We start from the raw sequence: 25,837 nt of genomic DNA, 5'->3' as shown, positions 1-25,837 counted from the left end.
TTTTTAGCAATTAGCTGACAAAATGAAATAAACAAGTGTTCATTCTTTCATCCCACTCCAACCCCACCTCCAGTAAACCCCTCTCTTCATTAAACTATAATTTGAATTTCCATTGCTCTTTTCTCTGAGAAGAGTTAGATCAGGTTACCTTGAAGTCTCAGTCAGCTCTACACTTGCATATTTTTCTAAGTAATAACAGATAGAAAAATATGTAAAGCAGTATCGAGGCAGGCTAGAAATAGAAAAAGATTGGGACTCAAACATGTATGACTTAACATATTGCATTTCAGACTGAACATTTTCTCTTTCTCTTTCTCTGAACCTCCTTTCCTTTTGCAAATATACAGAGAGTGATCTATCACCCTAGCCCATGGACCACACAAATACCTCTCCACTGGCCAGTTATTAGCGATCTATCAGGAACCACCCAAATCTTTCCCCTCCCACAGGTTATAAGATTTAAAAATTCTTTGAAACAGAAAGTCCCCTGCTTTTTCCTGCTTGCATCCCACCTGGCTCACCTGGCCAGATGGGGCCACCGCTGCCTTTTGTAATTAACTCTATTTACCTCCACATGTCTTGCTTGGATGCTTCCTTGCCAGACACAAAGAATTTGGAAATCTTCTGATGTGAGACTACAGGAATCTACAACAGTGTGAAGAAATGTCATGAGTATAATAAAAATTTGTCTTCCTGAGGTGTCATATGCACAGAAGTAGATCTTGACTAAAACTGAAAGCTTTTCTTTTATTACCATCTGTCTTGTTTCATGTTTCAAGATTTGTTTTCCATCACATTCAGAATCTACTTTCAATGGTTTTATTCTTTGAAAATAAGACTATTATCTTTCTAAGGGTATACATTTACCATGCTCAATTGTTTTCCTTTGTATTTGAAACTCACAGGTAAAGTCCTATATCCTCATCACAGTAGTCTTGATAATGAATTTTTCTGTGATTCTCAAGTATATTTACCTCCTGTTGGATATAGTTTCTTAGCAATTTGTCAAGATTGATTTTGCATCTTTTTATTAACTAACCAGCCATTACAAATTGTGGTTACAAACATGACTCAGCATCATAATATGTTAGTGTAGAAATTACAAAAATCATCTCCTGAAATGGACTTGAAAGAAAAAAGAAGATGACAGTACGTCAGCAGCGGGATGGCCGTAGCTGTGGCGGCGGCTGCAGAAGCCCGAGCAGCCGCGGCCGCAGTGGAGGCTGGAGCCCGAGAGGCGTCGGCGGTGGCACCCCGGGGAGTTTAAGATGGCGGCAGGGGGGGCGGCGGGCTTGCGGGAGGAGCAGCGCTATGGACTGTCTTGCGGGCGGCTGGGGCAGGACAACATCACCGTACTGCATGTGAAGCTCACCGAGACGGCGATCCGGGCGCTCGAGACTTACCAGAGCCACAAGAATTTAATTCCCTTTCGACCTTCGATTCAGTTCCAAGGGCTCCAAGGGCATGTCAAAATTCCCAAAAATGATCCCCTCAATGAAGTACATAACTTTAACTTCTATTTGTCAAATGTGGGCAGAGATAACCCTCAGGGCAGCTTTGACTGCATCCAGCAAACATTCTCCAGCTCTGGAGCCTCCCAGCTCAATTGCCTGGGATTTATACAAGATAAAATTACAGTGTGTGCAACAAACGACTCATATCAGATGACACGAGAAAGAATGACCCAGGCAGAGGAGGAATCCCGCAATCGAAGCACAAAAGTTATCAAACCCGGTGGACCATATGTAGGGAAAAGAGTGCAAATTCGGAAAGCACCTCAAGCTGTCTCAGATGCAGTGCCTGAGAGGAAAAGGTCAACCCCTATGAACCCTGCAAATACAATTCGAAAGACACATGGCAGCAACAGTGTATCTCAGCGGCCATATAGGGACAGGGTGATTCACTTACTGGCGCTAAAGGCCTACAAGAAACCTGAGCTGCTTGCTCGACTGCAGAAAGATGGTGTCAATCAAAAAGACAAGAACTCCCTGGGAGCAATTCTGCAACAGGTAGCCAATCTGAATCCTAGGGACCTCTCCTATACTTTAAAGGATTATGTGTTTAAGGAGCTTCAACGAGATTGGCCAGGATACAATGAAACAGACAGACGGTCATTGGAGTCAGTGCTCTCCAGAAAGCTGAATACGTCTCAGAATGCTGCTGGCACCAGCCATTCAGAATCTCCCATCTGTTCTAGCAGAGACACTGCGCCATCTCCTCAGACTGTAAATTCCAACTCCAACTCCCCTAGCACTCCAGAAGGCCGGGGGACTCAAGACCTACCTGTTGACAGTTTCAGTCAAAATGGTAGCATCTATGAGGACCAGCAAGACAAATATACCTCTAGGACTTCTCTGGAAACATTACCCCCTGGTTCAGTTCTACTAAAATGTCCAAAGCCTATGGAAGAAAACCATTCAATGTCTCATAAGAAGTCCAAAAAGAAGTCTAAAAAACACAAGGAAAAGGACCAAATAAAAAAGCATGATATTGAAACTATTGAGGAAAAAGAAGAAGACCTTCAAAGAGAGGAAATTGCCAAACTAAATAACTCCAGTCCAAATTCCAATGAAGAAGTTAAAGAGGATTGTACTGCCTCCATGGAGCCTTCTTCAACAATTGAACTCCCAGATTATTTGATAAAATATATTGCAATCGTCTCCTATGAGCAGCACCAGAATTACAAGGATGACTTCAATGCTGAGTATGATGAGTACAGGGCTTTGCATGCCAGGATGGAGACTGTAGCCAGAAGATTTATCAAATTGGATGCACAACGAAAACGCCTTTCTCCAGGCTCAAAAGAGTATCAGAATGTTCATGCAGAAGTCTTACAAGAATATCAGAAGATCAAGCAGTCTAGTCCCAATTACCATGAAGAGAAATACAGATGCGAGTATCTTCATAACAAGCTGGCTCACATCAAAAGACTAATAGGTGAATTTGACCAACAGCAAGCAGAGTCATGGCACTAGAACTCTGCTTAGACCAGAAGATGTGAATAAACTTAAGCTTATTTATTTAAAATTCCAAATGAGTTGCTCTAGATTCTAAAAAGATGAAACTTTGCCTGTGAGAAGTTTCAGTATTAGTAAACTTGAGTTACTTTTTTTTTTTTTTTCATTTTACTTTGCTTCCCTGCATTTTGAAGCTGTTTTTTTCTGGTCCTTTTTTTCCTCTTTCAAGACTTGTGTTTGTTAATAGAAACCTTTTATTAGACATTGGGGATCCAATGTCTATACTTCAAATCAATTTTTTTCCTTGAAAACTTGTGTTTGTCATTAGAAATGATTTTTTAGATATTGGGGATCCAATGTCCATACAAAAGTTGCGTGTATTTAAAAAAAAAAACAGTAATGTGCAAGTGAAATGCTTTTGGATAAACATAAGCCTATTTTCTGACTTTTCTTAATGCGAACTCTTTGCCTTAAATGGTAGAATATTTAGATATTTGCACAAAATACAAAAAAAATTAAAACATTGTTTTGGAGGGTTAAAGTATAGCAAGTTGTGTGAGTATGTGTATAGATTTTATACACATATGTATATAAAGGCTGATTTGATCTAGAATATTAAATCTGCTCTGCAAGTTAACCCCCACTGCAATGATTGCCTTAAGGTGTTTGCTAGTTGTGTGCATAGTGTGGTTAATTAGCTACACAGCTTCCCAGTGATTAAAGCAATGGGAAGCACACTGTGGCCTACCAGCGTCTGAAAGCGTGTGCTCTACCTGTATGTGTGCAGAGGTGACATGGATGTGAGCGTGCGTGGAGGAAAAAAGCTGCTACTCTCAGTAGGCCAAACGCTCAGGTTAAACAACTGATGAGTGTTACTGTAGGTTTGTTTGGGTTTTTTTGTTTTTTTTTTTTTTTTCCTGTCAAATTGCTACTTCTATTGTGGAAGACAAAAGCATTTCCATTTCAACAGTTTGTCAGCTTTATTAATGTTGGGCAAAAATTGATATGCTATAAAAATGAAAGAGATCTATAGTTTTGGGGCAAAATTATAAAATTAAATGTGTAGGTAACCTATTTATATACTGCTATAAAGTATTTTTTGAAGAGAGATATGCAAAGAAGCTATTACCTACATGAAATGTATATTTAAAGATTTTTTTTCATCCTGGATGCCAGGAATATAAAAAGAGTGGATATATTTAACCATACATACTGTGATTCATCAAACAGCACAAACTTTCATTTCATGGAGTTTATCTGTTGACGTTGATTTAAACTATCACTTGTTTTATCATGTGGGAACATAAGTTATGTGGTCAAAAATACAAGGCATTTGATTCAAAAAAAAAAAAAAGAAAAAAGAAAAAAGAAAAGAGCTTTACATTTAATGCATGGTATAGGTCTTTCTCCCACTTTCCTGTGTTCTCATCTAAGACTTTGTACAAGAGAAATAGAACAATTACTGTAGGATAAAGTCACCTAAAAGATTTTGTCACCAGAGATTTTCATTATCAGAGATGAAATTTATAGTTAATCCTCTATGCACAAAGAATGGATTGATTGCTCAGTGGGTAAATTCTGTCTTGATAAGCATCTGTTGGCCGATTCTGCTACCCATTTTGCTCTTACATTGAGTTTCTAGAAAGACAGTTAAATAAAATATTTTTCAAGGGAATATCTATTTGGGGAAGGAAGATAAAATTATGAACAAAATTGGGCTAAAGAATAAGATTGCCAGATAAAGAATAGGATATTCTGTTTGATTTGAATTTCAGGTAAGCAATGACATCTTAACATAAGTATGTCCCAATATTTTACTGGCAATCCTGCAAAGACTTTTGAGGATCCTTTATTTTCCTCCTGGTTCTAATGATTACATAGTGACCTAAAGAAGAGTTACAAGAGCACACTGAATCTGGAGGACAGCCTGTGTCTTACAAGCAAGAAAACACTTGCTTTCTGACGATTTACATGGGGAAAAAAATGGCTGACTAGATAGTACCAGGAATGCTTTTGTTAGCATGTGCAATCACAGATATGGTAGCAGTTTTGAGAATCTTGAGCTTTAACCTAGAACAGAACCCTGACTCTGCTGCTTTCAAGTTTTGTAACTGCAGGCATGAAACTTAATCTAAGTTGTAGTTTTGTCATTTGTAAAATAGAGATCCTTTTTCTTACACTGAAGGTTCATGAGGAAGATAGTACAGACTATGTGTCAAGTCACTTGGCCAATGGCCATCACCCAGTAAAGGTAAACTTGCCTTTCTCTTGTAGGTATGTGAAAGAGGCTCAGAATCCAAGACACTGAAGGAAGAAATGCTACTTGTTCCTATGCTCCTTAAATTACCTGTCCTGCTCCAAGTCATGGGGATGGAAAGAGGAATCTTATCTGAAAAAATTACATTTGCAGTAATGTAATTGTACTAGAGAAATAGAACAATTATTGTTGCATAAAGTCACTTAAAAGATTTTGCCACCTGAGATTTTCATAATTAGAGATGAAATTTATAGTTAATATTCTATGCACAAAGAATGGATTAATTGTTCAGTGGGTAAGTTTTGTATGCAAATAAAATGGCAAAATTTCTGTCAACTCCAAGAATATTTATAGGCATTATTGTGCAAATGATCAGTTGATTCTACATTGTATTTTATTAGTTTCCAATGGTCTTTCTGGTTGGGTTTCATTGCTAAAATGTTAGCTGACTTCTGGAAAGAATATTCCTCAGGTTTTTTTGTGTCTTCAGTTGTTTATAGTAGCTTACAGCTATTTGAATAAAAAAACAGGACACTCATCCTCACAAAGAGTTTTTAAAAATTTGTTAATTTATGTAAGAAGCCTGATCACTTTATACAAAGTTAACTGCACTAATTATACTTTTCATTGATTTCCTCAATTGGGAAAAAAGTCTATAAATTAAACTGTCCCACTTGATCATTGTGTGTGGCTATGACACCCCTGGTCCCTGGTATGATCCTGACAACTCTGTACATCTTTTTTTACCCTAAATCATGACATAAGGGGAGATTTCTAAGATCAAAAGCATAAAATACAACTCTAGGCTGATGGAACACATTGGCTATTTCACCAAATACTTAAAATTTCAACCCTAATGAGCAAGTAGTAGCTAGATAGCACCCTCTTTTTTTTCCTTGTATCAACATTCTGATCTAATGATGGTATGAACAGAGCTTAGCAAAAAGATACTCAAAATCACAAGAGCCTGACCTCTGTTATCAATACATAGTCATAAAAGTGTAAATGGAAAAACATTGCCATGACAAAAAGCTCAGCAAGCTTGACAGTCTTCTGATGAGTAGGCTTAAATGTCTCAAATTCAATAAATACATGAGCAGTGCACTGCAGGGAAATGGAAACACTGAAGAAGAGGGCTGTATTTTGGCTGGATCAATTCAAAAGTGTCCAGAAAGGAGGATGTTGCTTCTTAGGAACAGAATGACTTGGTCATTAGAGTTGTTTTCTACTGAGGTGATTATGAACCCCACTTATGGTGAGATTAAAAAATACTGTGTAATTCTAGTCACCTTCCATTTTTATTTCCCAGTACCTACCAATTATGGATTTGCTTTCCAATATTGGGAAAGAGGCATTTAGAATCTTAGATATAATATCCACTAAGACATTATAATAATCATGAACTTATGAAATCGATAATATTCCTTTAATACAAACCAAAGATGGTTAGAAGGAAAAGGGAACATTGGCAAATTCTAAATCATACCAAGAGAATTTAACATAATTCTTAGTAATGGTTGAAGGTTGAAAGGGCATAGATAATTGGCAGTGCATCAAAATTTGCTGAATGTATATGATTTCATTTAAAAATCCTCAACAGTCAAAAAGCAAAAATCATATGGAGCACATTCTTACGGCATGATGCAGGAATTGCATAAAATACTTTTTAAAAGACCATGAAAACTGAAATTTAGGAAAATAATCATTTTCTCAATGTCTCAGTTAAAGAAACAAACAAAAATTGAAATGAAGAGAATATTGCTCTCAAAACAGTGGGATGCTCTAGTAATTAATGCTGAAAAAGCAGACTAAAGGGGCAGAGACCAGAAGCAAGCAGGTATACAATGGAATTTAGTATTTGTTGAAAGTTACTTTTGAGTCAATGGGAAAGAGCATATAATTCCAAATGGTTACCCATTTGGAAAAGGAAATAAAATGGAAATTCCTTTTTATATTATATATAGAAGTGAAATTTGTCTGGATTAAAATTCCATTTTAAACTATATTTAAGAGACGTGTTTCATAATATTATAAAGGAGATGACCTTTTTAGGAAAGCTGCAAATTCCTGAAATCATAAAAGAAAATATTCCACTATATAAAAATATGATAATGGTCTGAGAGAAACTACTTTGTAATACATTACAGAAAATAGGATCCTATTCAGGTCATGCAAAGATTCCCTATAAATAAATAATTACCAACGGTGAGAGCTTGAATATACAGCCTAACTAATCAGACCACATATAAAAGCAGAACCCTGATAACTCAAGCCAGACAACACCCCTAGAGCAACTGTCCCAAAACAGCCATTACTTGGTTATTAGCTGACAGCTTCCCTAATTTTTGCTCCTGTCCCAATTGATTTAGGGTCAACAGAAGAAAACCAAATATGCATCCCAACCAATCATGTAAGATGTCCCGATTCTGGGATGCCTACTCACGCCTTCCCTAAGCCTAGGCCTCCAACAGGGATACCATCTGAGTGCTTGTCAAACATAAGTCATGGTGGTCCTGTCCTTCACTGCCACAAGCTCGGAGTCAGTAGACTTTGTTCTCAATTGGATGAGCTTTGTTTACTTTCACAATGGTCACTTTATTTGTCAACTTTAAGCAAGGATTAGAAAGCTGTATTCCTGATCTCACACACTGACTAATGAGATGGTCACAGAGATCAAGGGGGTTTTCCTTTTGTATCTGAGTTATTTGAAAAAGTTCTTAGGTGTTCCACTCTTTTCACTTTGTCCCCTGGTACCAGAACACTGTAGTTCGGGTGATTTTCCAGGGAATCCTCTTGGGAGTGTAATAAAAGTAAACATAACCTGTATTAGTCAAATTTGCATCACTACAATGAAATACCTGGGCAAGCAACTTTATAAAGAAAAGAGATTTATCTTGGCTCATGGTTCTTAGAGTCCTTCTTGCTGGCAGAGTCCTGAGTTAAAGGACATCACATGGAAAGAAATAAAGAGCACACATGAGTGAGTGTCTCTCTTTCCTACAAAGTCACCTTTAAACAACATTGTTGGATTTAGCTTCTTCTCTCTTAGTATGAAATGGGGATTAAATTTGGACTCATGAACCTTTGGGGACACACTCAAGCTGTATCTAAATCAAAGCAAGACTGAAAACTCTAGTAGCCCACATGGCAAAATCTCAAGAGTTTATCTCTGTGACCAGTGGCATAAAAGTCCATTGGGTGGCATTTAAATGTCCTGGTATGCTCCTGTACCTGTCATGTTACACTGTCCAAAGCAGGCATTGAGCTGGAACAGTCCATGCTTGTTTTAAATGCAGATAGTTTAGAAAGCATTAATCACAAAGAGCCATGGGAAATTGTATTTAACACATGACTTGGTTTGATTTTTGTTTCTGTCTTTTCAAAATGTGTCAGATTACAATCTTCACTGGCTGGGTGCAGCCATAATCAGGTGCACTGGAAATGTCTGGAGACAGAAGTACCAGAGGACTGTCCCTCCAAATCCAGTAACCAAAGACAAGGATCAGTTAGAGCCACAGAATTCAGGCCAAAGGAAGCCTCCCTACACCATTCATTTGGGGAAGACAGTGTGTAACCAGTTCTATGAGTCCCAAAACAGGGAAGCTGATGTGTTGATTGGGGCATTGTTAAGTAATGGTTTCTAAAAGGATTCTGAATCAAGAGAGGCTAGAGCCACTTTGGGGTTTTTAGTCACTTTTTTTGTTTTGTTTTTTGGTAGTACTGGAGTTTGAATTCAGGGTCTCATGCATTCACTTTACTATTTGAGCCATGCCTCCAACCCATTTGCTTTAGCTATTTTTCAGATAAGGTCTTACATTTTTGCTTGGGGCCAGCAATCCTCCTACTTAGGCCTCCCGAGTAGCTGGGATTATGGGCCCATCTTACTTTTGTTTACTAAAAAAGGAAGAAATACTAAAACAGGGATGCAGTAATGTGAGCACCTTACATATTCAGTCCTGCCTATGTACCTCCATAACTGTCTAAATAACCCAATTTGGAGGTAATGTCTGTAGAACAAAGCTTAGGCCCTCTGCAGAAAAGAAAGGCAAAGCTTGCCTAGATTAGATTCCCTTTAACTAAGAGCAGGGTAGAACATGTGCTTATATCTAGGACTTATCTTTTTAACACTTTTCTCTAAGTAGAATAGATTTCTTATTATTAAGGATGAGTTAGCCTTACTTTACTGATGGGATACTGGTGAAATCAACATTGGCATTTTTGTATGATTTTTGTTTGTTTCATTTCACAGGCTATGATGATTTTAGTCTATTACCCACAAGTGGTATCACCTTCAAAGCTTCCTTTAGCTAAACACCCTCATGTCACCCTTTTAAGCAACCTCTAGCAAGTAGAATATTCCATCTGACTCCCTCTCCGATCTCATCCTTGAAAATGTTCTGATGTTATGTATAGGTGTGAAATGTGGGCTGGTGTCGAGAGTTCTTACCTTCACAGGCCAAAGAACTGGCTTGTGAGACAGCTGATTGACTCATGAGACAAGGCTGGTACACAAAGAGTGGTGCAGCAGAGCCAAGAAACCGGTGGCTCCCTGCTCAGGTGAAGGCTGGGGTTTTTATGGACACTTTAACTCTGGGTTAGGGTAAGGATTAGATGGGTTTTTTCCATTGGCCATGGATTTGCATGTGCAGGCTCTCTTCGATGAGCTGGTCTGTTTGCCCCTTATGGGGGGAAACAACCTTGAGAGCATTCTGTTTACCAGCCAAGTGGCAGATTTATGAGGCCCTGTAACTCCTACTCCAGGTGCAGGGCTCATAGTGCTCTCCATGGGGGATGGGATACTCACTCACTCATCTGCCCTTTAGGTCCCCAGACCCAACACTGTTAAAACAGCATAGCTAAAATCTAAGTAGCTTCAACCACTCAAGCCTAATGTCTTCAAGCAAATTTCACTTCAGGTCATTTATTCTGAGAAGGAGAAATGTTAGATAATGTATTCTAATTCCAAGATTATCATAGCTATCACTGACAAAAGTTACTAAGAAATGACTACAAATTCTTGGAAGGCAAACTCAAAGTAATTTGTTTCCCATAGAATCTCAATAAGTTTCAGTTAGTAATTTATGAATATGATTTCCTGCACCCAGATACTGTACTTTGGTGAATAATAAATATGCAGCAAAAATATTGAAAAATAGATTACAAAATAGTGCAGAGAAAAACATCTAGGACCTTTCTCAGTAAAGGTGACTTGGAGAAGTTAGGGAATTATTTTATGAAGCCTGGGGAGTTTAATTTTTCTTTCTATAATGTAATTATAACTATGCAATAATTTAATGAAATAATTACAATAATTTATAAATCTTGACTCTTCCATATTTATCTAAAGACTATATCTGAAAGGAAAAACTTTGGGGGTTGTTTCTAACTCAAAGTATATAGACAAAGCTAGGGATTTTTTTTAATCTGAAAAATATTTCTGGCTTACTTTAATCAACATTTGTTAGTGACCAAAGATAAGCATTGACACTAGCTTTTTTTTTTTTTTTCCCTGCTGGTACTGGAGTTTGAACTCAGGGCCTCATGCTTGATAAGCAGGTACTCAACCACTTGAGCCACTCCATCAGTGCTTTTTTGTTGGCTATTTTAGTTCACAAACTCTTAGATAGGTTAATGGAACTGAATAGAAAGTTCAGAAATTAATGTACTTTTTTTTTTTTAGAAAATCTAGTATTTGACAAAAGAATTCTTTTAACTCACTGAGGCAAAGACAGTCATGTTTTAAAAAACTGATAAGCATTTGGCAAAAACTTAAATTGATTCCTCAAACTATACATGAGAATAAACTCCAAATATTCCCAAATTGAAATGGAAAAAGTTAATCAATAAAGTACTAGAAGAAAATATGGAGGCCTTCTTTAACTTCATTGTGGGGAAAGCTTTCTAACTATAACTTGAAATCCAGAACAATAAAATAAATGATAAACAAATGTGACCGCATAAGCATAAATATTTTACATAGCAGAAAACACTCTAAATAAAATCAAAAGAGAAATGACAAACATAGATCATATTTGTAATATGTGTCTCATATAAACAGTGAATTTCCCTAATATACAATGAACTTTTTTTAATTGAAAGGAAAAAATCCTATTGAAAATGGGCAAGAGACATGAACAGATGATTGACAAGAAAAGGTTCTAAAATGTCTCTTAAACACATGAAAAAATGATCCATCTCATAATAAGTGGAGTGATACTGATGTATCATCACTCACTCCTCAGATTGGCAAAAATTACAATCCTGACATTGCAATCTCTTGGTGAGGCATTGGGAGAACAGGTACTCAGGTGTATTTTTGGTATCACTCCTTTGGAGTGTCAGTATCTAGTAAAGTTACATATGGATGTACTATTGATTCAACTGTCCTACTTCTAGAAATTTATCCTGAAGATAACCTCAATCAACCCCGAAACACATATGCAAAAAGTTATTCATTTGTAGCATTACTTGTAAAGGCACAACATTAGAGACTTCCTAAACATTTAAGAATAAGAAATTAGTTGAATAAACTGTTGTACTATGCACAGTGGAGTATTATAAAGTTGTAAGAGATAGAGAAAAGCAGGGGGGAAGAGAGAGAGAGAGAGAGAGAATCACTATGAATTGATAGGGAATGATTTCCAGGAGATATTAAGTGAAAAAAATCAAAGTACAAAAAACATATTAAATTCTCATAATAAAGAAGAGAAAATAATTTGTATTTGTATTCTTACTGCTGTTGAACAAAACAAAACACACAAGAACTGTTAAGAAAAATGCTGCTCACAAAGAAAGCTCACAAGCAAATCTCACGTCCAAGAGCAGGGTTTAATGACAGGCATGAGCCGCCTGGCTGACCCAGGAAAGATGGCTCAGGAAGAGAGAGAGTCCAGGCCAGGCATGGCCTTTTATAGAAGAGGGAGGGTAAGGGGTTGGCGCAGGCGCAGGGGTCCCTGATGGGGGTGGAGCTTGTCTGGGAGCATGGGAAACCTTGTTAAAGGGAGGAGCTGTTTACTGGGAATGGCTCCATTTTCCAAGATGTGAGGCCTGAGGATAAAATGGCCGCTGATTTATAAAATGGCCACTGATTTATAAAATGGTGGCATTATTGTTCTATCATTCCCCCATTTTTTTCTTTAATAATGATGAAGGTAGGAGCTGAGGATCAGGAATTGGAGTGAAGCATCAGTCTCTTTAGCTGCTTCCTGCTGGCAGGGGGCATTGTGTGGGACAGGATCCTCAGGCTCCTGTGGTGTCCTGTATGAGGGCTTCACAGCAGTTTTCTGGGCAGTTGTGGAGAGATTGATATCCCTGGAGGTACAACTGGTTAAATTTTTGATTAGCAATGGCAGACATGTGGTCTAAAAGAAATCTTTGTGCCATTCTTATGATACAAGGGAGGAAGCTTAAGAATATGAGAGCAAGAAACATAGGCATCAGGATGGGCATCAGCCAGGAGAACCCCTGTAAAATGTTGTTCCCTGAAGCAGCACTCTTCTTGTAAAAATAGGCAGAGACCACCCTTCTCTGCAGGGAGCAGGTCAAAACCTCATCGGTTTTGGAGTACAACTGAGGCTAGGGAGTCAAGTTGTTTTTGTAGGTTTAGAATAGACTCAGCTACCATTTGAAGATCACTTATCAATTGATTAGAGAGTTTTGTGTAGTAGTGGACAGAAGTTCCTATTCCCACAGCCCCTGTTCCCATGGCAGCCGTTATTCCCAGGGTAGCTAACAAGGGAATAGCCTGGATTGCCCCTTTAGATCGAAGGTGTGCGGTGAGGGGGATGGGTAGGTCCTGATCTGTAATTATATCCATGTCAGGAACCAAAAATACCAGAGTGCAGATGCCGTTCCAGGCTTGGGGTAGACAGGGGTATACACTCTGACCACATAGAAAGAGAGTCCCGGGAACAAGGGGGGGGGGGCAGCAGATATTGTTTCCTGATTTGTTGGCTGCCCTAATGGTGTGACATTTTTTGGTCACCAGGGAGCCTACCACAACTATCCCTGAGGAACTCTGCAGACAAAGAGGGACTGGCTGGAAGAGGGGAACTGGGGAAAGGGTGGAGGCGGTGGGCCTTTTGGTGAAGGAACAGTTTAAGGTAAAGGGTGTGGAAATGTTTATGGGGCTGGCGATGACCTGAGAAGTGCCAGTCTGCTGACACATCCAACAACCACGGGCTAGAGTAGGATTGGTGTGGTTGAGTAGTTGATGAGTGGTATTTATGACCAGGAGGAGAAGAGTTTCATAAAGGGACAGCGTATGTAAAGGAATTTTAAGAGGCTTTCTGGTGGGAAAGAATAAGTCATTTAGTCTTTGAGGTACCTGGGTGGGGAGGACCTTCCGGAGGGCCTCATCCTGGACTCCGCCTCCATCAGATATGCCAAGCTGTAAGAGGTAAGTCCAGCATACCTGTTGCCCCCTCCTTCCGTGGCAGCGGTAGCCAGCGTGGTCACCTTTACTGATACCCGTCCAATATTTTTGATTAAGATGTTGACATAAAGTGGCGGTGCTATAGCACACCTTTTGCATGATGGTATATGCTGTAAATGGCTGGCATGGGCGAGGAGGGGCCCAGCTTGCAAAAGTCCAAGTCATAAGAAAGAGCTGCATGGTGGGGCCATCTCCAGTCAGGGGGAGAAGTTGTCCATACGCCAATACTTAGGAGAGAAGGAACGAGGACAAGAATTACCCACAGAAAGGGATGGAATGAAAGCATAGGTGGTGCTGTTTACAATAAGGCAAAGAGAATGTTGGAAAATGAATAGATTTCTTCAGGAGTAAAGTCTGAGAGAGTACCTTGGAGGTGAAGATCGGCTGTCCAATCTATGAAGCAGGGGGAAAGAAGGTATGAGAAAGGAGGGAGGCTGATTGTGTTGGGAGGTGGGAAGAGTAAAATCTCAGAGTAGAGTGTACATAGGAAAGAGTAAAAGCATGGGCAGGCACTGACAGAAAAGAATGGGAGGGGGAAGTATAAAGAGTGAGTAGGTGAGATGCCAGGTCCCCAGGCATAGGGCTCCTGCCTATGCCCCGGGAGTCTCTGTGGGTGTGTCTCCATCTTCTAGGATCTTGGGGAGGCAGGAGATCTTTATTTTTATTGGTTCTGTAAGAAGAGATTGGTAGGTCTTTTGTGGGGCTGCCAGTTTTAGATTTTGAACATGCACCCAGGAGGGAAATCCTGCTAGCTTAGCAGCCGTGGGTGTGGTGAGGATGACCTTAAATGGGCCTCTCCACTTGCAGGTGGCCAGGTGGGGCTGTACTTTTTAGATAAACCAGATCTCCCATTTGGAGGGAGGGAGTTATTTTTGGTGGTGTTAGAGAGCTGTGGCAGCTGATCATGAACATGAGACTAAAGGAGAGAGTGAAGAAAAGTGAGGAGAAGATTGAGGAGAGTGGGGGAAATGTTAGGGGGTTCTGGTTGAACTGTGATAGGGAGGAGTGGTTGGCCATAGAGGAGCTCAAAGGGGCTGAGCATGAGTGGTCTTTTTGGAAAGGCTAGGAGGTGGAGAAGGACTAGGGGCAGGAGTTTTGTCCAATCTAGGTGGAGCTCAAGGGAGAGTTTGGTGAGAGTATTTCTAAGTGTGCGATTGGCACGCTGAACTTTACCTGAAGATTGGGGGTGACAGGGAATGTGAGATCTCCAGTGAATATTTAAGGCTTGTGCCAATTTTTTGGAAATAGAGGAAACAAACTCAGGCCCATTGTCTGACTGGATGTAGGCTGGGAGACCAAACTGTGGTATGACATCTGTGACCAAAATTTATTGGTGGTAGGGAAGGCCTCCACCCATCCTGTGAAGGTGTCTACCAATACCAGGAGGTACTTGATCCTCTTTACTTGAGGCATATGTGTGAACTCCACCTGCCAATCCATGGCAGGAAGACATCCCCTGGCTTAGTGGGTAGGAAAGGGAGGGGGTCTAATATTGGAGTTGGGGTTTGTGTGCTGGCAAATTGAGCAGGATTGGGTAATCTGTTTAAGGTATTGTATGTCTCCTGGAGCTAGGGAAAGGGATTGGCGGAGAAAGGTGTAAAGAGCATGAAGATTAGGATGAAAAAGCGTATGTAAATAGGAGAGAAGAGTTTTAACTTCAGAAAGGGGGAGAGAGAGTTTAGTGGGGGGGAAGAAGCTGGGGTTAGGGGGTACATGGTCAATTGGGGTGCAGTTTGGAGGGCTACTCGCTTGGCCTCTGTATCTGCTCAGTTATTTTCTCTGGTAATTATGGAGGAGTCAGTTTGGTGGGCTTTGCAATGAGTAATGCCCACCCGGGAAGGGAGGCGTGAAGCCTCTGAGACCTGGGCTATTAAGGCAGCATTGATAATGGGAGTTCCTCTTGTAGTTAAGAATCCCCTTTCCTTCCAGATAGCAGAGTGGGACAATAAATTGTGAAACACATATTTACAGTCAGTGTAAATGTTGATAGTTTTGTCTTTTGCCAGAGTTAGAGCTCTGGCCAGGGCAGTCAATTCTGCCCTTTGGGAAGTAGTACCCAAAGGGAGAGGGCATGCCTCAATGATGGCAGAATCAGACATGATAGCATATCCAGCTCTTTGCTGTCCATTGTGAATGAAGGAGCTGCCATCAATGAACCAAGTGTAGTCAGCCTGAGAAAGGGTGCCCTCCTGAATGTGGGCTGGGCAGGGGAGGAGCTCCTCAAGGATCTCAGAGCAGGAGTAAACAAGAGGTGTTGAAGAGAGAGGAAGGAGAGTGGCTGGGTTAAGTGGGGGACACGAGATGAAAGTTAGGGTGGGATCCTCGACCAAGGCCACCTGGAGGGATAGGACACAGGAGGGGGGCATAGAGTAAAGTCCCTCATATGTGAGGAGTTCTGAGAGGTTATGGGGAGAGTAAACAGTAAGGGGGGACCCAAAGGTAAGCTTTTTGCTTTCCTGGATCAAGAGAGAGGCAGCTGTCAGGGCCCTAAGGCATGGGACCCATCCCCTGGTTGTGGGGTCTAACTGTTTGGAAAGGTATGCTACTGAAGCAAAGGAGGGCCCTATGTTGTGTCCTAGAACTCCTAGGGCAAACCTTGCCTCTCAGAAATGTAAAGGAAAAAGGGGTGAGTGAGGTCTGGCAGGTGAAGTGCTAGAGCTTGTAACAGGGCTTGTAAGAGGGTTTTGAAATGACCTGACACAGGCTGAGAGGGGTCCAGGGGCTCTTGGATGGGACCCCTGGATGCTTCATATAGAGGCTTGGCCATTAGACTGAAGTTGGGCACCCAGGCTCTGAGATAGCCAGCAAGGCCGAGGAAGGAGAGAATTTCAGCCTGGGTGGTGGGGGCAGGGAGAGAGGCTAATAAGGCCTTATGATCTATGGTGATAGCCTTATGAGTAGAAGAGATGGATAGGCCCAGGTAAGTCACCTGCGTGAGAGACAGTTGAGCCTTGTTAGGGGACACCCAGTATCCCTTTTTTCCAGAGAATTAAGTAGGAGGGCAGTGTGTTGTTGGCTTTCCTCGAGAGAAGGGCTGCAGGGCAGGAGGTCATCTACATATTGGAGGAGTTTACTTGGGGAGAGATGGAGGGTAAGGAGGTCCCTAGCCAAAGCTTGGCCAAAGAGGTAGGGACTGTCCTGGAACCCCTGAGGCAGAACATTCCAGGTCAATTATTGGGAAGTATGAGAAACTGGATCAGTCCAGGTGAAGGCAAAGAAGTTTTGGGACTGTGGGTGGACAGGGATAGTGAAGAAAGGCATCTTTTAGGCCCAGGACTGTGAAATGGGTGGTGGTACCAGGGATGAGAGACAGGAGAGTGTAGGGGTTAGGCACCACTGGGTGTATAGGAGTCACTGCCACTGCTTTTTAACAGGCAGAATAGGAGTGTTATAGGGGGAGTGGGTTGGGCAAAGCAAGCCCTTAGCGAGAAGCTCTGAGATGATAGGCTTTAATCCCTATAAGTGGATTAGAGAGATGTGATATTGAGGTTGGTTTGGGAAAACAGAGGGATCCTTGAGAGTAATAACAATTTGCTCATGATGTGTAGTGACTGCAGGGTTTTGGAGGTCCCACACAATGGGGTCCACCAGTGTAGCGGGTAAGGGCAAGGGGTTGGGAGGGGCTTATGGAAGCAGGGCACCCATAACAGCAAGGAGGGGCTGTGAGGATGGAGACAAGGGTTTAATGGGTTGAGGTTTAACAGGGGGTGGGTGTGAGGTGAGAGTGGCCTGGAATTTTGACAAAATGTCTCTTCCCAAGAGTGGGGTGGGACAATTAGGAAATACTAGGAAGGAGTGAGTAAAAAGTGTATCTCCCAGTATGCAGGTTAAAGGAAAAGTCATTAAGGGCTGGTAGGAGTTCCCTCCACCATGACTATGGAGGTTAAAGAAGGCTTGGTAGGTCGCTAGAACTCTGGCAAGGCAGAAAAAGTGGTGCTGGTGTCTAGGAGGAGAGAAATAGGCCTACCTTTGATGAGGGCAGTTACCCTGGGCTCCCGTGGAGTTACAGTTGTTGGGCCTGGGAGTCCTGGGCTCTGTCAGTCATTAGCCATAGTCACCAGTCCTAAAAGATCAGTTAGGGAGGAGGGATGGTGAAGGGGCTTAGACCCTCTGCCTTGAGGGATGGAGGGGCAGTCCATCACCCAGTGGCCCTCCTGTTTGCATTTAGGACATGGCCCCGGTGGGCAGCATGGTTTAGGACATGCACAGGCACAGTGACCCTCAAGGCCATACTGAAAACATGAGCTGGGAGGTGTTCGGGATTTTTCCTGGCCTCAGGAGTTAGAGGTTGGAGGCTTTTGTTGGAGGAGGACTTGTGCCAACATCTGGAATTTAGCCTTATCTTTCCTCTCCTTATCAGCCCTTTGTTGTTCTTCTCGGTAATTATAGACCTTGAAGGCCACATTTAAAATTTCAGCCTGTGGAGTCTGAGGGCCATTTTCCAGCCTTTTAAGTTTTCTTCTTATATCTGGGGCTGACTGAAGGATAACATGAGTCATAAGAATGATTGTCCCATCCTGAGTTTCAGGGTCAACTTTTGTATGGCGTAGTAGAGCCTGTGTGAGTCGGGACAAGAAACAAGCTGGGTTTTCCTCTTTTCCTTATTGAATTTCTTTGAGTTTATCAAAATTAACAAACTTTTGGGCCGACTTTTTTAGTCCTGCCACTAAACAGGTAACCATCTGATCCCTAAGCGTCTGTCACTGGTTTGGTAATTCCAATGAGGCTCCTCAATAGGGACTGCTGTGGCCCCTACAGGATGGGCGGGGGTGGTGCGATGGACCTCATCTGCATGTACCCTAGCCCTGTCCCAGACCCTGTGTCTCTCCTCTGGAAGGAGGGTGGAGGAAAGAATGAGATAGATGTCATACCAAGTAAGGTCACAGAATTGAGCCAAGTACTGGAACTCTAACATAAGATTCTGGGTTAGTGGTGAAAGACCCAAGGTGCTTTTCTATCTGAGAGAGGTCAGCAAGGGAGAAGGGGACATGGACCCTCACAATGCATTCCGCTCCGGCCACTTCCTGGAGTGGGTAGATGGAAACCAGCTGACTGGGGGGGTCCATGAGAGCAAGTGTGTGGGGGGCTCATAGGATCCTGTGGTTCTGGGTGGGTGGAAGGATGGGCAGAGGAAAGGGCAGGAGGGGCAGAGGAAAGGGCGGAAGGAGGGGTGGCGGCCGATGGCTGAACAATGGAAACCCATCTCTGATAAGGTGGAGGCTTGTTAGCAGGGTCAAAAGAAGGGAAACTTTCAGAGTCAGGCGGGGGCTCGGAAGAGGATTTGGCTGGTTTTGAAACTGGTTTAGAGGCTAATAGAACCTGCACAGGGGAACAGGAAGTACAAATGGAGGGTTTGGTGCAGAGATAAGAAAAGGATTGGATGTAGGGAAGTTCCTTCCATTTACCAGCATGCTCACAGAAATTGTATAAATCCCTTAAAATATTGGAATCAAAAGTGCCATTAAGTGGCCATTTGGAGGCATTGTCTAATGGATATTGGGGCCAGGCCTGATTACAGAGAAAAATGAGCTTTTGGGGCTTAAGATCAGGCATGAGGTGTAGAGGTCCAAGATTGGCCAGAAGACATCCCAATGGGGAGTCTGAGGGAATTTGGGATGGTCCAACTCCCATGGTGAGGTCTGACCTGAGGAGAGATATAGCAGGTGTCCCCAAAATATCAGGTCCTCAGAAGAGAGAGAGAAATGTGGAGCACCCAGAGGGAACATCTTCACCACAGGGGTCCACAGTCCCTAGTGGGGAACCTGGCTCCAAGGGATGGGAGCGAGCTGAGACCTAGTGCTAGGATTTCAACAAAATGAGAGAGATCACAGCTCTGCATGTGAGGAGGACTCACAAAGAGAGAGGACCTTGAGGGATGATTGGCCAGTGGTAGATGGCGGTTGGAGGTACACTAGGGCAGAGGAACTTCCCTGTGAGCTAGTGAGGGAGCAGCGCTTTCTAGGATTGGGGGTTCTGGCAAAGCAGCTATGGTCCGGGAGGAAGGGAATGGGAGAGGAGAGAGGAGAGAGGAGAGGGATTGGGTGGGGGAGGCCAAAAGAGCAAGGTCAGTGCCAGGATGAAGGGTGGGGGAGGCTGGGAGAGCAAGGTCAATGCTGGGAGGGCACCCCGATTTGAGTCACGCCAACAAATGTTAGGAAAAATGCCACCCACAAAGAAAGCTCACAAGAAAAATCTCACGTCCAAGGTCAGAGTTTAATGACAGGCATGAGCCATCTGGCTGACCTGGAAAAGATGGTGCAGGAAGAGAGAGAGTCCCGGCCAGGCATGGCTTTTTAAAGAAGAGGTGCAGGGGTCCCTGATGGGGGTGGAGCTTGGATGGAGCTTGTCTGGGAGCGTGGGAAGTTTTGCTAAAGGGCAGGGCTGTTTATTGAGAATGGCTCCATTTTTCAAGAGGTGAGGCCTGAGGATAAAATGGCTGCTGATTTATAAAATGGCGGCATTATTGTTCTATCAAGAACCATGCACCCAGAAAGTTCTGAAATTGACCAAAAAATGTAGTGGTGTTGGGAAGGATGCAGGAGGGAATGACATTATTATTTTGAATAGTTTTGACTTTTGAAGGCATGATAATATTCTACGTATTCAAAAATAAAATTAAATCAATAAAAATAAGGGGGAAAACCTGAAAATGAAAGCAAACTAAAAACAAAACCTAATTTTTGTCAAATGACAAAATTCAGAAAGGAAGAGAGGAAAGAAGGAACTGGGAAACTGGATATAGCAAGGAAAAAAAGTCAAAAACAGGACATCCAGTTAAACTTTAACCTGAAATAATAGCAAGTTGTTTGAACTAGAAGTACATCCAGAGCAATGTGTTCCCACCTACCACCCATCTCCTCCCAGTTTCCTGGTCTTATTTTATACTGCTCTCTCCTTCAGCTCCCACCACAAGGACCTGCTTATCATTTCTCATAGGTACTCTCAGGACTCTTGCCTCTCTCTTCTTTAGGATTCTGATCAAAGATCACCATTGTCAAGAGGTCTTGTCTGTTTACCACACTGCTTTTTCCTCTTACTCTGAATAAGTGCAGATACAAAGCTTCTGGCACTCAGTAAATGTTATTTTCCATTCCTCAGTCACTCTTCTTGGAATAAAGGGACTTCTTTTTTAAAACGTAGAACCCAAAAACCAGTTAGGAAATTCAGTAAAATCATGCAAAGAGAGGTGCTTTGCCTCTAGCTCTTGTGACTAATCAACTGTTTCAAAGTCTTAGAGGAGCTATTTTTCTTCCAGCTATAGCTATTCCATTTAGAATGGTAATCCCAGGTCTCATTTTGTATTTTCTCCAGTAGAAGGACGTGAAGGTCACTCACTTAGCAAACTCTTCAGTTCATGTGAAATGCATTTAGAAGCAGCAACTAAGGCAATATAAAAGTGAAGATGAACTGAAGTTATTTATATTCAGTAAAAATGTGTTAGAGGAGTAAAGTAAGAAAAATGTGTCTCTCCAGCTGGAATACTTTCTATGTGGCTAAGGAATGCCCATGGCCCATAAGCCACCAACCAAGATTACTCATGTTTTCCCAGAAGTGGCTGGGCCAGGCAATAGGCAGACAAAGGATGGAAGGATGACAAAGATATACCCAAGGTGCTCCACAAACAGAAGCATCAAACATGTTGGGGGAAAGCCTTGACATAATACTGCTGAATGTGCATTGTCTTAAAGTGATAACTGATGGAAAAATGAGAATTTAGTAGCTCAATGTGCTCATTTTACAGTTTTATCTTATTTTGAAATTGAATTATGGGGTTTAAGAAGCATCTTTAATATTTTCTAGGCTTAGACTTCTAATGGTATAGCCATCTGGTTGTTTTCCATGACAGTCAGTCATCTGCAAATGTAAACTTCATCTTCCATAGATCAAAACCTTACCTTGCCCAGTAATGTCTTTTCCTCTGAGTACCTTACTTCATGAAGTAGATACTTCCACAAGCTGGAGGTACTCTTGATCTTACTCCAAAGTAAAAATACTCAGCCCTTGCAACGTCTTTATTTTTTCTGGATCATGGTGATAAGGAAAAAGTACTAATACTTGACTTCCTTGGATACATGCATTTAGCTTGTGCTGTTACCATTGATGCAAATTTGCATGTGCAGTAGTTAAGCATGAGTGGTTATAAGCACACTGCTGATAATTGCAGTGGAATTGCATGCATAGTGCAATCTTTTTAGAAAGCATTTTTATTGATACTCTAAGATACCCAATATCATTAGCCCAAAAAATCATTATAAATCTACAAAAAATAAGCTTAAATAAAATTTGAACTGTAATCTTCATGATTCAAGGATCTAACTTTTAAATCTTTTGATCATTGAGTATTCATCTAGATTACCTGTGTCTTTCTCACTTGAAATAAAATGGGTTTTTCTATCATGTTTTCTCTTTCTCACTCAAAATAAAGTAGGATTTTTTTATCATTTAATGCACAGTGTATTTTACACTGCTAGTCATGAAATCAATTTAGTGGATCATAACAAACACAGCTTAATGAGCTCTAATAAAATAGCCAACAGAGTACAGCTATAGAAAGGGAAAGCATTTTTTATAAAACTTTTCTTTTAAAGTATGTACAATGTGTCTATTGAATGTATAGGTGTTAGGATGCACTATAAATTGTACTTATTAATGTGATCACAGCCAAAAACATGTGCAGATTTAATTGTACAAGCAATTATCAGTTATGCATAATAACAGATGAAATACAATTCTTAGATTAAAAAGAAACACTGTTATCCATTGAACACATTTCACAATAGGCTTTCAGAAACAGTGATGGTTCTCAAGAAAAACATATCCTTTACTACAAAGAAAATGCAGTTCTGATTATGTAAAAACCACGTTTCTAACTTGCTTTATAAGTTAAAGGGTAAAAACAAGCAAATACAAAATAAAAAAAATTTTAATTCCTTTAAATAAGATTTTAAAATAGGATTTAGGATAACCAGGCTTTGTGGGCATTTTGATGACTAATTTGGAAATGTTTTATAAGAATGAAATGTTGACATATTTTTTGAGGCTTGAAATCTCAAAAGATGCCTTCCCATGGCTTATTTCTCTATGATAGCAACTGTGATGGACCATCAGAAGGAGGAATGACATCTCTGGCATCTTAATGAGTGTTCTCAGAGATGGGGTCTGGCAGATATTGTCCTGGTCTTTACCTTTATTCTTGAAACTTCATTGGTTGCCTGTGTTATGATTCTACAGAAAGTCAAGCTGTGAAGGGAGAGGCTCAGATATCCTATGGAAGTCCACACCACCAGAATGATTATCCCGCTTGGATCCTGCTCTAAGATTGAATTACAAATCTAGGAAGTTGCCTGTGTAGATCCATCCCTGGCTACTGCCGGGGCAATGAGGACTGAGTGTTTGCCTTGAAAGCCTCTGATACTACCCCAGACTTCTAAAACAATCTTGTATCTTGGGGGGTGGGGTGATCAACAGTGTCAATCTGGGACAGAGAGTAGCCTGCCTGCAGACAGTTAATCTATTTTGGAATTTGCTAATTAGTGTAGTATGAATTCTTGTTTGCCAGAGTTTCAGGAAGTCATTCATTTCTATCTTACCTCCAAAGAACCCATTAATTGAATGCCCCTTTTTTGATAGAGAAAATCAGCATAGAATGTGGCATGTAAGTAAGAATTGAACAATCTTCATCTTTATTTAATGCTTTTGAAAAAAGTTTTAGTGTAAAAAGTAATCTAGTCCAGCCATAAGAATATTTGAAATTCATTGACCAGTCCCCAGAAACCTTGTCAAGTCATTTTCAAAATGACACTAACTATAAATGGAGAATGGAGAATGTTCGTTTTGCTGGGAAGAAGTCCAAAAAAGTAAAACATTCTTAAAATTTATACCAGAGTATCTACATCTTTCTGTCCTCATTTTGTCCAAATTTTAAAAGCTAAGCTCCTAAGTCCAAACTCTATAAATAAGTCTTTACCAAAGAGACCCCTGTGAGACAGGGTGGTGTAAATATTAGAATTATAACAGTGGTTCCAGCTTAAACTTTTTGCACTCATTTCAACCCTCTTTCCTCATGTACCAGCGTGGGGTCTACTAACTCTAGGGCATCTATCCTGTTGTTTTGATGTAAAAAGAAAGCCTGAAAATAAAATTTTAAGGGCTCTGGAGCATTTGTTTACTATGGTATACTGAAGAATACTTCCTCAAAAATACCCACATCCTAACCTACAAACCTGTGAATATGTTATCTTTTGCTTTGTAGCAAAAGGGTCTTTGCAAAATGTGATTAAGTTAAGGACCTTAAGATGGGGAAGTTGTCATGAGGGTCCTTATAGGAGGGACACAGACAGAAGATCTAATGACTGAAGCAGGAAAAGCTCTGAAGGCAGAGCCCAGGAAAGCAGACAGCCTCTAGACAATGAAAAAGACAAGGAAACAGAGTCTCCCTTCAGAGCCTCCTGAAGGATACGGCTTGGTGGACACCATGAGTCTAATCCAGTAACACTAGTTTCCAGCTTCTGAGCTCCTGAACTGTGACAGAACAAATCTATGTTGTTTTAGTCATTATGTTTGCAGTAATTTATCAAAGCAGCAATAGGAAACAAATATATTTACCATGCTTTCCCTCTAAAATAAAGTCCTAGTGTCACTGTTACTTTGGGGTGAGTGTTTTTGATTCTTAGAACAGCTATAGTCTCCCACCCATATCCCAACCCAAAACAGGACTTGGCTTGGGCACTGACTCCCCATCCTATTTACCAAAATAGATTCATGTAACATAGCAAATGAAAGTTGAGGAATTTCCTTACTTTCTCAAATCTGAGAATTATGATTCTATTATGGAAATTTTTTTGACCTAATAACTCAGAAAAACTATACTTAGAGAGGTAAGAGTATTTTAAACCAGTTGGATAAACACAAGTATGACACTTCTTGAAATATATCTAAAGAACCAAAATTTTATAAAACATCAAGTTATCTTAATTTCCAGGATTCCTCGTACTTTTTCTTACCTTGATTTTATTTGTTTCTAAAAATAGGAAAAAGAGATAGATTTATTTAGCTTTTTCTCTTCCTATTTATATCTCTATATTAGAAGACTATTTTCCATATTGGGTATATATTTTACTATTTACTTTGGAGGGAATCTGGTGCTTGACTGAAGCCCAAATTGATCACATGTCAGCAAATAAGTTAATTCATTTCAACTGAAACTCAGTAAAAGATTTTTCTCCATCACTAAAACTTCAGGAACAAATCCATGCTTTCACAGAGACAAAACTTATTCTGCAAACTCTATTTTTCCTTTTTTATTTTAGGACATATTATTGAAGAAAGAAGGACTTCTTAATATTTTACTCACTTATGTCAGTGGTCCAAATGGGTAAAATATAACTGCCATGTAATTTTGATCATCTACTAATGCTGGACTTTCAAGTCACCAAAAAAAAAAGCATATTAAAGAGAAATGTAAATGTCAAAGTCTCTGGGGTTTGATATTCCTGCAATAATTTTAATGAAGCATATATATTTTTTCTAGTTCAGTGAAGGTACTTTCAAAACATAAAGAGAAATCCTAAAAAGGCAAATTTGCATAAGACTTGAAATATGAAAATCTAAATCATAGAATTCAAGAACTTGCTAGAAAACCTAGGAGGTTATTATTTCATCTTATCTTGGCAGTAAGTTTCTCTTTCACAAGCTTCAGCTTTGGCCCTTGAGTAAAACACAGCCTGAGGTAAAGAAAGCTTGCACAAGAAAGTACTCACCCTAAAAACATGCAAATAAAAAAGAGTCAAACAGCAAGCTGGCAGTAAAATAAGAAACAACCTCTCATAGAAAGGTCAAGAGACGATGCATTGTGAAAAATCTCCAGGGAACTGTCACTGCAAGAAAGGGGAAATGACAAAAGTAACAATTTTAGAGAACAAAGGATGAGTGCTGAAAAACAGATTGGAAGCACCTGCCTTATTCCTTTTTGAGAGACCATATTCAAGGTCATTTCCCAGGAATCCCTTAGGAGTTCTGCAAAAAGAAAAAACAAGGTGTATGTGTGTCCGGCAGGGTGGATTGGGTTGGCCCCAGATCTTTGCTAACTAGGAAGAGGTGCATCCTGAAAGAAGGCAAAGCTGGGAGGGTAGAGAGCTGGATTCTCTGGGCTGGCAGCCTCTGATCCCAGTTTTACCACTCAAGTTCCTT

General features: G+C 40.7%; 1 pseudogene; it reads left to right on the top strand.

Moving 5' to 3' along the window:
• Nucleotides 1–1,144: 1,144 nt before the first annotated feature.
• On the top strand, nucleotides 1,145–3,413 carry LOC141410462 (RNA polymerase II elongation factor ELL2 pseudogene; annotated as a pseudogene).
• The last annotated feature ends 22,424 nt before the right edge of the window (nucleotides 3,414–25,837 follow it).

Source organism: Castor canadensis, chromosome 6 (assembly GCF_047511655.1).
Source record: "Castor canadensis chromosome 6, mCasCan1.hap1v2, whole genome shotgun sequence".
Taxonomy (NCBI): Eukaryota; Metazoa; Chordata; class Mammalia; order Rodentia; family Castoridae; genus Castor; species Castor canadensis.
This window is presented reverse-complemented; position numbering and strand designations above follow the sequence as displayed.